The sequence below is a fragment of the Cryptotermes secundus genome, unplaced genomic scaffold (genome assembly GCF_002891405.2).
Source record: "Cryptotermes secundus unplaced genomic scaffold, Csec_1.0 scaffold355, whole genome shotgun sequence".
NCBI classification, from domain to species: domain Eukaryota; kingdom Metazoa; phylum Arthropoda; class Insecta; order Blattodea; family Kalotermitidae; genus Cryptotermes; species Cryptotermes secundus.
In genome coordinates, this window is record NW_019737088.1 from 581,107 (window position 1) to 598,780 (window position 17,674).

At 41.8% G+C, this 17,674-nt stretch overlaps 1 long non-coding RNA gene across 1 annotated transcript in view; it reads left to right on the forward strand.

Annotated features, from left to right (window-relative positions):
* The window catches only part of LOC111870085, a 192,813-nt gene extending 181,435 nt beyond the window's left edge, over positions 1-11,378 (forward strand). Inside the window, exons 2-3 of the long non-coding RNA XR_002843789.2 lie at positions 10,793-10,848; positions 11,108-11,378. This is a non-coding gene — a long non-coding RNA (uncharacterized LOC111870085). The remainder of the gene's footprint in view (positions 1-10,792; positions 10,849-11,107) is intronic.
* The last annotated feature ends 6,296 nt before the right edge of the window (positions 11,379-17,674 follow it).

Here is a 17,674-nt window from a genome sequence, read left to right on the forward strand (position 1 = left end):
GCGACTACTATGCTGGGGGTTTCGAGGCACTGGTAAATCGATGGGACAAGTATATCAATGTTGGTAGAGGATATGACGAGAAATAAACGTTTTTTCCAGGTTCAGAAATCAGATGTTTTACATTTTATATCCTATTTACTGACTCCCCCCGTAACAATGCTTCCTACTAACGAGGTACAGTGAATGTGTTCTAAAGATAAAGCGAGTATATAATAAACATATGAACAGTTAAAACATACAATTGAATACAATAACAGGACTTGATGGAGGTAAGAGATAACAATTTTCTTTCTGTAGAGAAAAAAGAACATAAGTTTACTGATAATCTACCCAGCATTCAAAGTGTCACCAAACCTTACGTTTCATTGTTATTGCTGAGGGCCCCTTGCGGTAATCAGAAGACGCCTCCTGAATTATCCATAAGAACAAGATGCGAGGCGGAGTTTGGACAGGAAGTGAGTCTATCACCTAGTTGGGGAAACTAATAAATAGTCAAGATTAATAAACTTTTACGCTTCCTGTGTGTAAGGAGTGAATACATATGTCGCACGCGCGTCTGTCTGAGCGAGCGCAAATGAATGTTACGTCCAAACGATGTGTATTTCCGGGGTTTATAATGCTTTGTACTTGTCGTGTTTAATTCGAGGCGTTCTGATGAAATTATAACCGCTGGTTTCAGAGCGAATGCTTAAATAGATGACAGTTTAAGATAAACAGTACAATTTTTTTATACTGGAAGAAGTACCCAGTTTATTTTTCTTTATATATAGATTAACCGCAAGGCTTCTGCCTACGCATCACAAAACATGTACAGAAAAACGAAGATAAATGTCCATGGTTCGAGTGGGATTCAAACCCACGATCTCCAATGTTTGACTTTCGACGGATCGAAAATTTAAACACCACAGTCACCGTGGGGATATGTTAATTTAATATTTCTAAATCAACTGTAGAAATTTCACAACATTCACAAGGGCTTTAGGGTAAACAGGAGTCGGTGTTGCGGGAATGAGTTTATGAAGCCGTTGCCTAGCAACGAATATACATTTTACAATATATTTGCAACATGTTTTTATATTATAGTAAAAATTATTAACAAATTAAAGACTCGAAGACGCAGTAAGTCTAAATTACTAAGAGAAAGAAATATAAAAATTATGAAGGCAGCAACAATTGAACAAAGAAACTGTAGGACAGGTCAATGACGTGACAGATCAGGGTTTCAGAGCCCTCATTCCTACTGCCGCACTGTGCACTGTGTGTGGACAAAGGCGTCCGAACTCAAAATATCTGTGCAGTGTTCAAGAACCACTGCTCTAATGAGGACACCTACTTTGCTGTAAAGTCTATTCTCAATATGCTAAAAAGTACAACAATTTCATGACATTTACGTAATTAAGATATATTTTCTGATATATAGAATAAAGTAGCATATCTAATGTGGACATTAATGTGTACCTTGAGGCAATAAAATAAATGGCCTTGCTGCTACTCCCATTAGTGCTCCTATAAGTGGCATATACATATGTATACAGCCGAGAGCCTCAAAGTCCTGCCCGTAACGTTTCGTGTTAGAATGTCATACTGGAGACTTGAACGCGCAGCGAAACAAGGTAACACCGATAAGCAGTTAAATATTATAATTGTGAGGTTATGACTGGATGCGCTTTATTGCTGATTACTATTACAAGGTCTACTAGTGACGCTTGTTTCTTTGTTTATTATCTTTGTGATTTCAGTTGTGTGGCGTCTAATAAGAATTAAACCTCTCCGTGCAAAGAATCTCCGAGGCGAACATAAGAAGCACATGTGTCTATCAAAATCGCCTCTAAACTAAAAACTAAACTCCGTGGCTTGAATCCGCAAGCGAACTAAATCGATGGAGCGACTGTCACTAGTTTGCGAAGTTAGTGCCAAATTTAGCGGATAGAGGGTGTCGCGTGGTCAGCACAACGAATCCCCAGTGCCGTTAATTTCGGTTTTCTAGACCGGAGCCGCTATTTCATTGAAATAGCTCCTCAGAATTTCGTCACGCGTATTTATATATATTTCATAAATTTTACAGCTGAGAAAGAAGTCATTGAAGACACCAAGTCACCAACATGGCCTCTTATTATTTCCCAGCCTTCTCTGATATTGCAAATCCTCGAAGTTGAGAACTCGACACATTTTCTTGTGCGTAGGTTACATACTTACCTACTTACTCATAGAGCTGAGCCCTTCTGGAGGAACCGCCAATTCTGCAGCTACTCAAGAATTTCCCAGCATTTTATGGGACCCGAAGGTTCATTACCGTGTTCACAAGAGCCCACCACTGGTCCCTATCCTGAGCCAGATCAATCGAATCAATACCATCCCATCCTATCTCTCTAAGATCCATTTTAATATTGTCCACCCACCTACGCCTTGGCCTTCCCACAAATATTCTATATGCACTCCTCGTCTCCCCCATTCATGCTACATGCCCTGCTCACCTCATCCTCCTTGACTTGAACATTCTAGTTATACTTGGAGGAGAGTTTCTTTATTGCTAGTGGGGGTGGGGCTAAGTCCCTTGTATTGCGGCCACTTCTGGCCTATTGTACCAGCCCCAGATGATATGTCAGGGTGATTGTGGGGCAATTGGTGAAATGAAGATTGGCAAAGGAAACCGAAGTACTCGGAGAAAACCTGCCCCAGGGCCACTTTGTCCACCATAAGTCCCACTTGATCAGACCAGGGATCAAACCCGGGCCGCCCCGGTGGGAAGTCAGCGACTAACCGCTTGAGGTATGGCGCGGCCAACATTCTGATAATTATTATACAGTGAACTGAGGCATGNGGAGAGAACTTTGAAAAGCTCTCTTTACAACGTTTGGTAATATTCCCACAAAAAGTACGATTTGTAGTAATTTACATTAAGCTACAAAGTTAAACCTGCACAGGACAGTCCATCATTGCTTTCTGCTTCTTCTTTCATGCCTCCGCATCCTCCTGTCCTGTAGCAAGCACGTGCAATATTGGATCGCTGTCAGAAGTCACCGCGTCACAAGTTACATGTACTGAATTTGTTCTCTGAAGACAAAGAAATGCTAGACTGCTCCTTCTCTTGTTTGTGTGTCTGCCTCACGATGACGAGCTTTGCACTTGTCAGATCTAATTAAAATTTGTGTGCACGTTCTGCCATACAAGTATGTGAGATGTGCACTTAACGTGACCGTACTCAGAAACGATATATCGTGGCTGGAGATTGTTGAATGAGAACTTTGTCATAACCGTGCCCAGGAGTAAGTAGACACGGCAGAATTATTTCAGACCCTAATTTTGTGCTCCAAATAGTTCAAGGAGTTCAGTCATTCGATTTTATGAAATATTTTTGTATGTTCGGGTTTCCGTGACTAATACTGATGGCTTCTGGATTGGCTGATTGGATTTATTGACGCCTTCTTTTACAATTACAGTCAATTATAAGATCTCACAATCGATGATTGTCTAAGACCCGCTCCGTTCCTTACTGGACTACGGGTGTCTTCACTTCTGCCGTGACTGACTTGGTTCTGATTTACGAGTCGGTCACTTCTTCAGCTTAACACGCCACACTCAAATATTGAACTGCGTTCCGAATTCTTTTATGAAAGAATAAATTCCGAATGTTGACTCAGAACTGAACTGAACTGAACAGAACTGAACTGAACTCTCGAATCAGAGTCAGAGTCATAGTTTCTTTGTGACTAGCGATTTACCGCCAATCAGTTAATCTTGGAGTCAAACCCCTTGAGACTCACGACCTGAGATCCATTGCCGCAATGGATCCTCTCTGACGAGAAAATGGGTTTGTCTCTTAACTCTCGAATCTGAGTCTCAGTTTGAATCTTACATTACGACCGGCGGTCCGTCGGCCAGTCTGTCTCGGAATAAAACACTAATCTGGGGTTTAGGTCCAGGCTTTTACTACAGTCAGCCAGGATAGAGCAGTCGGTATAGTGACTGGCTACTGACCAAGGGGTCGTAGTTTGAATCCCAGTAGGGCCAAGAATTTTACTTCTCCTTGTCGTCCAGACCGGTTCTGGGGCCCAACCTACCTCCTACGCAATGCGTACCGGGGGCTTTTTCCCCGGGGTAAAAGGGCCGGGTGTGAAGCTGACCACTCACCTCCAACTAGTGCCGAAGTCAAGAAAATGTGGATCTGTACATTCACTCACCCATACGCTTTCATTGCTTGGTGCTTAATTAGTTAAGCACAGAAACAACTTTACCTTTAACTTTTACCGTAAAGTTAGGAAGTGACCGTGTTATAACTCGTGTCATAACAGCAGTTGATAAGTAGCAACCGTAGATTATGATGCGCGTTCAAGAGGAAGTATAGAATTGTAGAAAGACATCTCATAAGGCCGCGCCATAGCTCAAGCGGTTAGTCGTTAGCTTCCCATCGGGGCACCCCGCGTTCGATCCCGGGTCTGGTCAAGTGGGATTTATGGTGGACAAAGTGGCGCTGGGGCGGGTTTTCTCCAAGTACTTCGGTTTCCCCTGCCAATCTTTATCCCACCAAATTCTCCATCATCATAATCACACGGGGCAGGCTACAATAGGCCAATCAGTGGCCGCCGTGCCGAGTGGACCCAGCTGGACTCCACCCCCCCTCTCCACTAAGCGAATATAAAAAAAAGAAAAACATCTCATATGGTATAAAGAAGGTCTATTCATGCTTTGTGCTCTGAATGTAAGCGGTTCGAATCTCAGAAATAGAACAAAGTTTTTACTGATATTTCTCTCAGAGTTTTCGCTAAATTCTTAACGTGATTTATGCCCGGTGTTGTCAGCATTCTTGCAGACCCTCCGTTCAAATAAACGTAGCATAACGTAGCATGTGGCCCGCTGCTAGGGACTCTGTAAACAATGGCCGTTGATAGGAAGCAGATTCCCAACATGCACCAATGAACAAACTGGGAAGTGGTGTCTCTACGCGGTCCGTGCGACAGATGCGTGACGCAACAATAGAAGAGCTGCTGGAAGAGGTGTTATATGTGGGGTCCATGTCTAGGTATTATAAGCAGAACAAGTTTTAAATTTAGTCAGTTGAATTGGAGTCAGTCAGAAGAGTTCGTGTAAAATAGCCGCCAGCCTGAGAATTTGTTGTGAGACAGTCCCTGACCAGTAAGGACGTGAATACGGAAGCTAAGAAAGCTACGGCGTTGGAAGCTATTACCGGACAACAACCGGTGAAGATACAGCAGGCTGAGAAAACTTAGTGCGTCCTGTAGTGAACTGCAGAGCATGTGTACTAGTGATATGGCCTCAGTTACGAGCTATGTGCAGAAGTATTCAATAAGTCCAGTCCACACTCTGTCTATAGTCACTCCATAAAATCGTGTAGGCATCTTCTTTCACAATATATGACGTCCTCGGTTGACATAATGCCGTTATACGTAGGTCATTTCAGAAATAATGCACACAATTTTTTGTTTACGCCATGTTTTTTTCCTATTATCTCTTTACAGTCCTTCAATATAATCCCCCTGTTTCTCAATGGCCGAGTCCCAACGTGTGGAAGCTTTACTATTCCATCCAGGACACCATCTTTGTTTATCTGTATAATGGCTCGGGTACTGCAGCAGAAAGCTCTTCCAGAGAAGGAAAACGACGGCCTCGCATAGGCTGTTTCAACTTTGGGAATCAGTCGAAGTCTGGTGGACTCATGTCCGGGCTGTAGGGAGCATGAGGCAACACCTCCCAACCGTATTGGCGCAGCTTTTCTGTTACGACATTGCCGATGTGCGCGCGAGCGTTGTCATGGAGAATGATCGGCCCAGGCTCGAGCAACTGAGGTCGGTTTTTGTTCATTTTTCTGCACAGATTTTGCAGATAAACTGCTGTGACACTTTTCCCGCACGGAACTCTGTCTGTCATGATGATTCCTTGGTGATCATAAGCAAAGATCATCATTTGTTTGACCTTTGATTGAGATCGTCGAAATTTTTTTGGTTGTGGGGAAGATGGACCCCTCCACTCGTTGGGCTGTGATTTCAGCTCCGGTTCAAAGTCACTAACCCACGTTTCATCAATAGCGTACAACCTCCGACGAAAAGTCAAGACTTCATTCTGTCATCCCCGTTTGTGTAAGAAGTGCCCCATTCTCATTCATAAACTGCAAATGCACTCTGCCTGTGTGAATTACTGTAGCATATCCACCCATCGCTTCCCTTACTGGACAGGTTCACCTAAAGCGAAGAACAGGCTTCATATCTGCTATTTTTGTAATCTGTTACACGTTAAATGTGTTTAGTTACGTTTGAAATGGAAATTTCACGGAAACCTACGTTTAACCGCTTACTTGTGTAACGTTATCTTAATTATCAGTATTAATAAGAAGCCCCTTGCTGGGAGAAACACTATTTAGATCTGGAACTCGTGTTACATTAATAACATTTAAAATATTGTTCTTCTTATCAGATAGTGAATGAGGTTCTTATGATAATAATTTACTCGTACATGACAAATTATTATCCTCCTCCACTATACTTTATCTTCAAGTTCCGTAGTTATTTTTTAATTAGCAATCACTAAACGTTAGTTTTAATCTTGATAATTATCTTTAAGGTACAGCCTATAAGCCAGTAAATGGCCACATTTTATGGAACAAATTAAGTAAATGAAACAGGGATATTGTACCTCGGAATATATTCCCAGCTACCACCACCAACTTGCTGTACAGACCTTTGTGAGCCTTGGCCTCCTGCACCAATAACCTCCAAGCATCTCTGTCCATTGCAGTGGATCTCAAATCTTTAACTTTCAATATCTACTGAGTTCTCTGACATCATCAAACCACCTCAATTTTGGTTTCCCTCTTACTCTTTTAGTGTAGATCTGCTCATACAAGGTTTTCTATGGCATTCTGTTAGCATCCATTCCTTCTACATGTCCCAGTCAATGGATTCTTCTTACCTGTATAAATCTAACTATATTCTCTTTCTTCAGTATCTCATCTATTTCTTTATTATTTCTATTCTCCACGGTTCTTCCTGTTTTGTTGGCCCATATAGTTTTATTTCAGATCTTCTTAAATTATATATTTCCAACTAAACAGTCAAATAACTTGACATCACTAATGAAGAGTTCCGAAAATTGTTCATGGCCTTAATTTAATGGTTTATAAATTTATTTTCTCTCCGTATGGCATTAATTAATTCAATATTTGTAACAGTTTTTTTTCTGATCTCGCATACTCAACTCAATATCTTAAAATGAATTGTACTATGTTCTTGCAAGTGACTCCGTATAGTGTGGCACAGGTTTAACGAGATCCCTCCCAAAGTCTCTGAAGTTCTGCTAAATAACACGGCGTCACATCCCGCATGATCTCTTCGTAGTTCCCTTCTTAAAAACCTTAAGTCTCAGAAGGGTCATGAAATTCTTATTTCTGCCGCTAATATAATTCTTCCGTGTCTGTCGCCCCAGTCGGCCTCTCACTGCCCCATTTTACAACCGGTTTCATCTATATTTTGCATAATTTCAGTTTCCTGCGCTTCGCCTGACCAAAGTGTGACGTTCTACATATATTGAAACGTGTAGAGATTAACGTTTTAACAATATTTAAAGAAACAGAGAAAATGCGACAAAATAAACTGGACATCACAGCCTGTATACTTCAGCCATACATATACAAGTGTAGACACTGGCCAATGTATAGCAAATAACAAGTAACCTCATAATAAGCATACAAATAGCCTGATGATGGTCGCTAGACCGAAATGTGTTTCGATAATAATTACTTACGTTCATGAAACTTCTAGTATGCATTTATGAAAAACACATTATGACGCTACAATATAATATTTATGTAAAGTACCATATTTTACGTATTAATCTTTAATTTATGTAATGTCTATCACTATTTGGACAAATGAAGTGCCCATATATTAAAAATGACGCTCCTGTCCTACTGATCTATCCTGCAGCCTCAGTGAAAGCCAGACGGTGTTCACCTGATGTATTAACATTCTGGATAGCGAGGTCGGGAGAGGGGTTAGGGGAATTCAGTTGTCCTCCATTGTTACGACTTTGAGACATTCATATGGAATCCTGTCACCCTTTTCGACCGATCCGATCCCTGAATATCACCCCATGTCCATCAACATCTCGTGTGGAATAATTCCTGTGTACAAGATGCCGCTTGTTATAAATACAACAGGCAGTCTGTCCGTCCGTCTGTCGGCATGTGGCACAGGCGCCATTCAGTCCAGCCATCTACCCTCAAACAATCGCAACAGATCTAATTACGCATTTTATTGGGAGTCGCTTCTCTTTTTTTTTTTGTCCTAGTCCTTTTTAGGTGCAACAATGTTGCTGCTCCTCCACCCACCTCTTCTGCCGGCCGACAGGCTCCATACATTTTTTCCCTTTACATTACCGTCCGCACTTCCAGACTACTCTGTCCTCTTTTATGGTTCTAGTACCAAGTCTCTTTGGTGTTGTTTCTTTTTTTCAATCCCTCTGTTCTTTCATTGCCTTGTTATTGTTCTTGATAATAACTTCTTCCCCCTTCTGTCCCCTTCTCATTAAAGATGCTGGCTGTAGTATCGTTTTCTTGTACCCTGCTTGTGTTACACACCCCTCCTGCCTCTGCAACCCTTCACCTGTCCACATGATTACCTTGAGATCCTCAGCATCTCGAACCAATCAGATCTCAAGTCACTTAACTCTGAAGGTTTAATCTCCTCCCTCGTATGTGTTTATTCACGGGGGGAGGGGGGTTCCTATTCTGGACCCCCCTCTCAAGTATTTTAATTCATCTATCTCTGTTCCCCCTTACCCCGCTTCGGCCGCCCACGTAACCCCTCAATGATAACCATCAATCTTAGCGGATTGACAGGTTCCAGTACAGGGGTTGGAACTCCGACCAGAAGGACCTGCCGGAGGCTGGCTGCTTGACAGAACAGTCGCAGTGTTAAATAATCTAACTGCATGTGGCCCGTTAATAGGATGTTAATCTCATCAAGTGAGAGTCGTTCTTCAGAAACTGATGGTCGTTCAAGATATTTTCGCATTTTATGAAACCTGAAGATCCATTACTGTGTCCACAAGAGGTAGCCCCTGGACCGATGAACTTTCTCACGCATCGCTTTTCTCAGAGCCATCTGAATACTATCTCCCAGTTATGCCTCCCTCATTTAGGCTCTTGACTAACATTGTGTATTATCAACGCCCGCCATTTTGTATGATCTTGAGCCAAATCCAGACACCTCGCTTCATCAAAATCCATTTCCCTTTATTCAATCTCGGGACTATAAATTCAGCATCTACTTAGTCTTAAAGTTGCGCCATAACTCAAGCGGTTAGTCGCTGGCTTCCCACCTCGGCGACCCGGGTTCGATCCCGGGGTCTGGTCAAGTGGGGTTTGTGGTGGACAAAGCGGCGCTGGTGCAGGTTTTCTCCGAGTACTTCGGTTTCCCTTGCCAATCTTCATTCCAACAAAAATTCTCCATCACCATAATCACCCGGGGCAGGCTACAATAGGCCATTCGCCGTGCCGAGTGGACCCAGTTGGACTCCCCCCCCACTAAGCGAATTTAAAAATTAACTGAAGTTTCGGAGGAACGCATCGCCTCAAACTTCAGGGTAGAAGAATCCACGAGAGAGGAACCAGCGTGAGACGGCATTCTTCATAGTCACTGCCGTGGAAACCTCAAATCTTACATTCTGTCTTATTTGTCTTCCAAGTTGTCTTTCTTCCCCACAAAAATTCTGTGTACTTTTCTTGTCTCTCCTTCACCCTGACAGCATTCCGAGCACATCGCAGCTGCCTAGATTCCACTGTGCTTATGGCTGACGAAGCTCCTCCCCCTGTAATGTCCTAAATTGTCCATCGCTATTCGGTAGGAACGAATATTTGCATGAGTTATTTTCGGGAATTTATTTTAAATTTCTTTTACGCTCAAAACAAAATACGCTTGTTTCATTCATTTTTGAAAGACTAAGAATAACAAGGGCCTTCGTAGGTTTGGTTCTTACCGAATAATAAATTCAGTTAATAGAAAGTCCGATGTTAGTCTGTTGCTGCAACTAAGAGGGTGTTGGACTTCATAAACTGTAAATATCCTCTCAAAACTAATCTGCATGACCGTGTTTACTTCTCACACAACGAGCTGCGGCCGTAGCTGGTCGCACTTGCATGAACAGTTAACATTTTACATTTTGTAAGCGTTCAGACAACAGATCTGAGGTTCGCAGTTCGATGGCAGTGGAGAGCACTGTCATTGTAATGAAACAGGTTTACATGGGCTGGATATGTGAGAAATTACAAATCACAAATCACAAATGCTGGTAAGGGAATATTTTTCAAAGCGTATATTTGGATGATAAAGTAATATTTAAGGGCCGTGACATAGCTCAGGCGGTTAGTCGCCGGCTTCCCACTGTGGTGAGTCAGCTTCGAGCCCGGGTCAGGTCATGTGAGGTTCATAGTGATCAAAGTGGCAGTGGGGCAGGTTTTCCCCAAGTACTTCGGCTTCCCCTACGAATTAGCATCCCCCGATTGCTCCACAATCATCATCATCATCATCATCTATCATCTGGAGCTGGTACAATAGGCCAAAGAGTGGGCGCAGTACCAAATGGACTGTCTCACCCCACGAGAGAGAAAAATAAAGTAATGTTTAAACTGATTTCAGTAGGAAGGGGTGCGAACTGCCATGCAATTAGTAAGCGGGTGTTTATGAGTTTTTTAATTTGTTGTTAAATCAAGGTTAAATTTTATGCTTATTTAGTCAGAAATTTGTCTGGAACTCGAATGAAAATTTATTTCTTTTTGCAGGTATTTTTCTGAAGACCAGAGTCGCCCTTCCTGGGAGTACCATAGAACTTCAGCTGGTGAGTGCTTTCTCCACAGAGAGTTACTGAGATCTTGTAGTTCCTCCTTCCCGTTATATTTGTGAATTTTCCTTTGGTTAGAGCTTCTTGTTAGGCGAACTTCCAAGTTTGCCTTGAAATTTCTACTCTTCATTAGGTCAAGACTGATTATAAACATTCCGTTTAATTTAGTTTCCCTGACAAAAAACCTGTAAACCCATCGTCCGTAGGCTGTCAGTTCTTACAGTTGCCTAAATACGGGTACGTGGCTATGTTTCAGAGGAACGAGCAGCAGAAACACAGATTTCAATACAGCAAAAGGATTGAACACATCCAGAAGAAAAGGAAGGAAATGATCTCTTTGTACTGATTACAGTCATCATCATCATCATCATCATCAACATATTCTTATTCGGACTTATCTACACTTTACTCATACATCTGCTGGAAACTTTAATTGGCGCAAGGAAGGAGGTTGGACTAGAAGTAAAAACAGAGAAAGCCAAGTATATGTTGCTGTCTCGTCACCAAAATGCAGGCAAAATCATGACATAAAGATAACTAATAGACCCTTTGAAAATGTGGCACAGTTCAGATATTTGGGAACAACAATAACAAAACAAAACCTGACTGAGGATGAAATTAAGAGGCGATTGAACTCGGGTAATGCTTGCTACCATTCAGTCCAGAAACTCCTCTCTTCTCGTCTGCTGCGTAAAAATATAAAAATCAGAAAATACAAAACTATAATTTTGTCCGTGGTTCTGTATGGATGTGAAGCTTGGTGTCTGATATTAAGGGAGGAACACAGACTGAGGGTGTTTGAGAAGAGGGTGTTGAGAATATTTGGACCGAAGAGAGATGAAGTGACAGGAGGTTGGAGAAAACTGCATAATGGGGAGCTTCATAACTTATACTTTTCTCCAAGTATAATTAGGATGATCAAATCTAGAAGGATGAGATGGAAAGGATATTTAGCACGAATGGGGAGAAGAGGAATGCATGTAGGATATTGGTGGGAAAGCCAGATGGAAAGAGGCCACTAGGAAGACCAAATTGTAGGTAGATGGACAATATTAAAATGGATCTTAGAGAGATAGGATGGGATGGTATAAATTGGATTCATCTGGCTCATGATAGGGACAATTGGAGGGCTCTTGTGAACACGGTAATGAACCTTCGGGTTCCATAAAATGTTGGTAAATTCTTGAGTAGCTGCACAATTGGCCGCTTCTCAGGAAGGGCTCAGCTCCATGGGTGAGTGAGCTCACTACTGCTGGGACATGCAGATGTCGGTTGTGACAGTTATGTGATTACGTTCACATATATCTGCTCTTTCGCGTGTCTCCTAATTACAGAAATAGCAACCATTTGTTGAGTGACGTCAAATTGAAAATTGGGCGTCTGGAAATCTCCTGGCGACACGTGCTTGTCTCTTGTCGGTTTCGTTTGCTCCGGACCATCAATAACAGGTCAGCTGCTGTCCAAGGGCCACGTTACCATCATCCTCTGAGAATGTGTGGCGTTCCTGCGACACATTTCATTGTGAAATAAACCAGATCAACTCTGCTTGCTGCCTGCTTCATGTTGGATTATTGCTTGGCTAACTCTTCTACCCTGAAGATGGTGGCGATGTATTTCTCGGAAATGTCAGTTGAATTAAACCGGAAAACATGGCGTTACAATTCCAGACGATGGGCCTCTTCAGTCTGAATTGGATTTCTGCTCAAAATCATTTCGCAAACAATTAAGAATTTGTGTCAAATGATTGGTCATCGTTTCTCGTTAGGCGCTTTCAGAATTTTAGCGATTTCGTCAGGTTGTTTTTGGTAGCATCTGAATCGCTAATTCGATATTATCCGCCTGTGACTGGGACAGTGTTCCATTTACCAGTACCTTCGTTATATAATGCTGTTAATAATCTCACTCGCTGACTTATCACATTTCCTTCTTTTATGTTAATCCTTCATGTTCGAAAGATACTTGTGTTAGGACACAAGCTAAAGTATAAGCAGTTTCTGTTAAAAAAATTGAGTCAATTTATGTTCAATCATAAATAAATTTCTGTCATGTTTACATAAATAAATATCGTGAAAAATGTTGCAGGCTGTAGATCGTTATGAGAGCTATCCAGTATCCTGTACAATTTTCTTTTACAATGTATGATCTTGAGGGAGATGCACAGAGCGTCAGCTTTCAAATTACTGCAATTGTGAAACAGGGCATGATATCTTTTACGAAATATTACTCGTACTTTGACTCTGTTGCACTTATTCTCATATGTATGAATTTCAAGATTCTGAAATCAAATGGTTCACACTGGGGTCCAGTGGCGGACTCTTGAGAACAGGCGAATAGACTCTTGAGTCATCAAGAAGTGGGGAATCTCCTGATCAACTGAGCTACTAGCAGCTTCTCAACGATAATTCTGCACCGTGTAGTTAGCAGGGGAAAAGTAGTCTATTTGTGAGAACTGAGTCCAAGAACACTTTTACAAAGTCAGGTTTATAACATCAGAACTGTATTTCTTTCCAAACCAAAACTCTCTCGCCGAATGCATAAGTCATCATTTTGGTTGAACTTTATTTTGATCCCAAAATTCTGTTTCAGACAGGAAAGAGAGAATTTTGGATAACCCTGCCATAGGTCGATAAAAACAAAAGGGTAAAGAAGCCCTTCAAGGTGCAAATACGCAATGGTGGAGTGGGAGATGTTCGGCCTACCGAACTTCAGTTATATAGACCTGCTTGATATTTACAAATTTTTACATTGATTGCATACGAAACACACCAATTGCTTGTCGGTACATTTGGCACACAGGGCGTGTGGCTCGAGGTGTTTTACAACTCCCCACAGCAGAATTTGAGAAAGTCTGTTCTAACTCACACGCCACATGCATATAGACGTGTATATGTCCCTCACAACTGAACGTAGGCCCTGGCTTATCTGATATTTAGAAAAGGATATTGCTCTGATGGTTGTCTCCTGTGCAAAGAAGATTCCAGGCCGCCGAGGCGCTGTTCAGACTACAAGTTAAGAGCATAATAAAACACGCGGTAATATTTCGAAAAAAGGCGTACTTTTTATACTCATGTCCCGAAAATAACAGATTTGCTCTTACATGGAAGAAATGGAAATACGTATCTTAACATTAGGGTTTATTATGCAAACCAAGCGTCTCGAAACGGCGTGTAGCTTCAGCAGTTGTTTCAACGAAGCGCCACTATTTCTTTCTCTGTATTTAATTTTACTGTAGCCTAATTAAAACAAGTTCAAACATGAAGAAAACAGTTTCCTGGGATTTGGCACCGTGTATATGTGGTGTTAACCGACGTTTCGAAGGAACGTATCGCCTCCATCTTCAGGGTAGAAGAAAAAATACAGACACAGTCTGCTTTTACCGGTTCTCACGGTCTCTTCGCTTGCAGATTTCTTATATTTTTTCTTCTACCCTGAAGATGGAGGCGATACGTTCCTCCGAAACGTCGGTTAACACCACATATACACGGTGCCAAATCCCAGAAAACTGCTTTCTTCATAGTCACCGCCGTGAAAGCCTCAAATCTTACAAGTTCAAACATATTTGTCACTCTTTGTATGTAAGCATTTTTTCACATATACGCTTTACAAAATCAAGATCATTAATTCTTTTCAGCTTCAGACAGTTCATATTAGTGCGATAGAAGCAGAAGGAAAACCTAAATCTGTTAAGGGTTTTTTGAGAGAATTAGACTCAGCACTTGAGAATACTCGACAACATACGGATGACGTTATTTTAGTGAGCGGAGCAATGATAATATAAGAATGGTATTGTGGCAAGTATACCTGTTGCTAGGCAACGACTGCAAAAGAAGCAATTATATAACAGTCGTTACTGAGTAACACTTCTTATAATCACTTTGCACGGACACTACGGAAACACGGTCTCCTGTTGTCCAGAACACGCCTCTGCCGGTCCCATTACCTAGCAATGGATGTCTTTCTATTGTTGAGCGCTTGTGTTGCGGGAATATGCTTACCGATCCATTGTTAAGCAATGTAATATATCCGTACCAAATTTGGTGAATTACTTTCTTGGATCATAAATGAGTACTAGGAATTAATTAAATAATTTTCCTGGGGAGTAAAGCACGGCCGGCGCGTAAGACTGACAACCTTACCGCCATCTTTGAGCCGATTGTCTAGATAAAGTGGGACCGCCTTCACGGCCTGGTACATTAGTAGCTTTACTTTATTTATTTATTTTTTTTTTTACTTTCTTGGATATCGGATGCTTAGAATAATAATATGATGTTTGTTAAGGAAATAGATTGCGAGGTTTTGAGGTTGGCCGAATTAGGTTAGAACTTTGTCCAACGGCTGGCTTTGATATCTTCAGGTTTCGATATCATTCGGTTTAGCAAATTTCTTAATTAATTGCCTTTACTTAGTTAGGTTCTTGGCCGCACCATAGCTCAAGCCGTTAGTCGCTGGCTTCCCACCGCGGCGGCCCGGGTTCGATCCCGGGGTCTGGTAAAGTGGGATTTGTGGTGGACAAAGTGGCTCTGGGGCAGGTTTTCTCCGAGTACTTCGCTTTCCCCTGCCAATCTTCATTCCACCAATTGCTCCACAATCACCCTCACCTATCATCTGGGGCTGGTACAATAGGCCAGAAGTGGCCGCAGTGCAAGGGACTTAGTCCCACCCCACTAGCAATAAAACAAATAGTTGCGTTCTTGATAGGGCTCTGATAAGCGACGCAAAATGATATGAAATGCACATTCTTGTTGCCCGAGAAGCCTGTGTATATGTAACTACTTTCTTTCAGTCTGCAACGCGAAGTTTTACCTCTCCGCTGTAATAAATTAATTACATGACGAAGGGAATATGTATATTCATGACATTATCACAAAGCCCGAATCCTCTCTGGATACTGTTTCCTCAAAATACTTCTCACGACCGGAATTATTACGGTTTCCGGAAAGTGGTACATACTTTCCTTGTGTACTTCCGACGGTAGCTGCTTTTGTTGTAATAATGACTATGTTTAATTAATGTACCCTTTATGGTACTATTTTTATGATACCTGAACGAAGTTTCGTGCCGATGTATCTTGATTGATGCCACGGAAGGCAGCCAAATAAACCATCACGCAACCAACCCGAAGGCTTAATGTAAGATGATTTTATGTGCGAAGCGGATTTCGGTTCCCAGTAAAGCTGTGTATGTAGCATGTTGCGGCAATAACCATTAAATTAATTTCCTTTTTGAAACCGCATCGTATTTTGCCTCTTGGGAATATTTCTTAAAAAAATATGTTTTAAAAGAAAAAGTTAATAATACCATCTGCTAGGAAGTACCAGGTGTTTCGTGTGAAATACAAACAACCTGAATTTTCTTGTGAAGCTGACTGACTCTTCTTCCGGTAACCTACGTGGTTCCCTTTGTTCAGTGTTCCACAACTAACGAACCGGTTGATATGTATCAGTGACATATTAACTGTATCTTCATGCTGTTCTATATTTTTGAGGTGTGACGAAAGTTAAAGATAAACGTAAAAGGAATATAGGACCAGTGAGATCTAAACGTTTGTGACATGGTACATTGGTACAAACATTATGTTTCTGCGCATTATCCATCGTCTTGTCTTTATCTAAAAACCGTCCTGTTTATTTTTCAAAACACAGCGTTTCGGAGACTGGATTCTGTCTCCGCCTTCAGGTGAAACATATTCAGTTGGGTCCAATCGATAGAGCTAGTCCCTATCTCCGGACACCCGTACCAGCTCCAAGGTGGGGTACATAAACACAGCACAAACCGCCTGCGAGAGCTAAGAAAATATTAAATTATTGAAAAACCACACGTATGAGGCCTTGCACCTTCTTTAGGATTTTAGATTGTCACAGAGGTGGTTATGAAAATTTCTATCTTCTCGGATATAACGCCATGTAGTCCGTTGAAAGTCGGCCGACGTTTCAGAGGAACATGTCCCCTCCATCATCAAAGCCGATAAAATAAACCAGGCAAGAAACCATCATGAAGCAGGTAGCAAGCTCTAGTTTCTTGCTTGGTTTACTCTTTGAACCTGAAGATGGAGGCGACATGTTCCTCCGAAACGTCGTCAGTTCTATAACGAACTACACGGCGTTATATCCCACGAAAGGAACTCTTCAATATGTAGTCTGTTTTCACAGGTAATAAATTAATTAATGAGGATACGGGCGGCCGCACACCAACTGCGTCAAGACAAGCATCAAGACATGAGACGAAATCCCCAGTCTTGCTTCAATCGTCATTCGTCTGCATCAAGCTGACGTCAGCATCATGACTCAGACCGGCGTGCGGTGGTTTTCATAATCTCATTCGTTTCATCTGTGCTCCTTTCTTTGTGTCACGTCGCAGACATCGTGTCTTGACTGTTACATGTCTTGACCCATGCTTAGATGGCGAGAAATGCAGCAGGTAGTGTGGAGATAGGAAATTGGTGCTAAATTTCAGTTGGCGGAAGTAGAAATAGATAGGATTTGGTTTACTTAGCGTGATTAAGCGAATAATATAAAATTGATAATAAATCAATAGAATGTGAAGTTGTATACTGGACTCAACTGGCTAAGGACGTGGTCCATTGACGTGCTCTTGTGAATATAACCATAACCATCCGCGGTTCATAAATGGTGGAGAATTTTTTGACCATCTGGGCGACCGTTAGCTTCTCAATGAAGACTGTGCTCCACAGACTTGCTAAGCCACTTAAATAAAGCACATTTTTCCCGAACATACAAATTATATCGCAATGGGCTGGATTACGTTCTGAAGACTTCAGGACTTGGTTGAGAGTTAGAGGGAATTAAAGCACAATAGATCACTG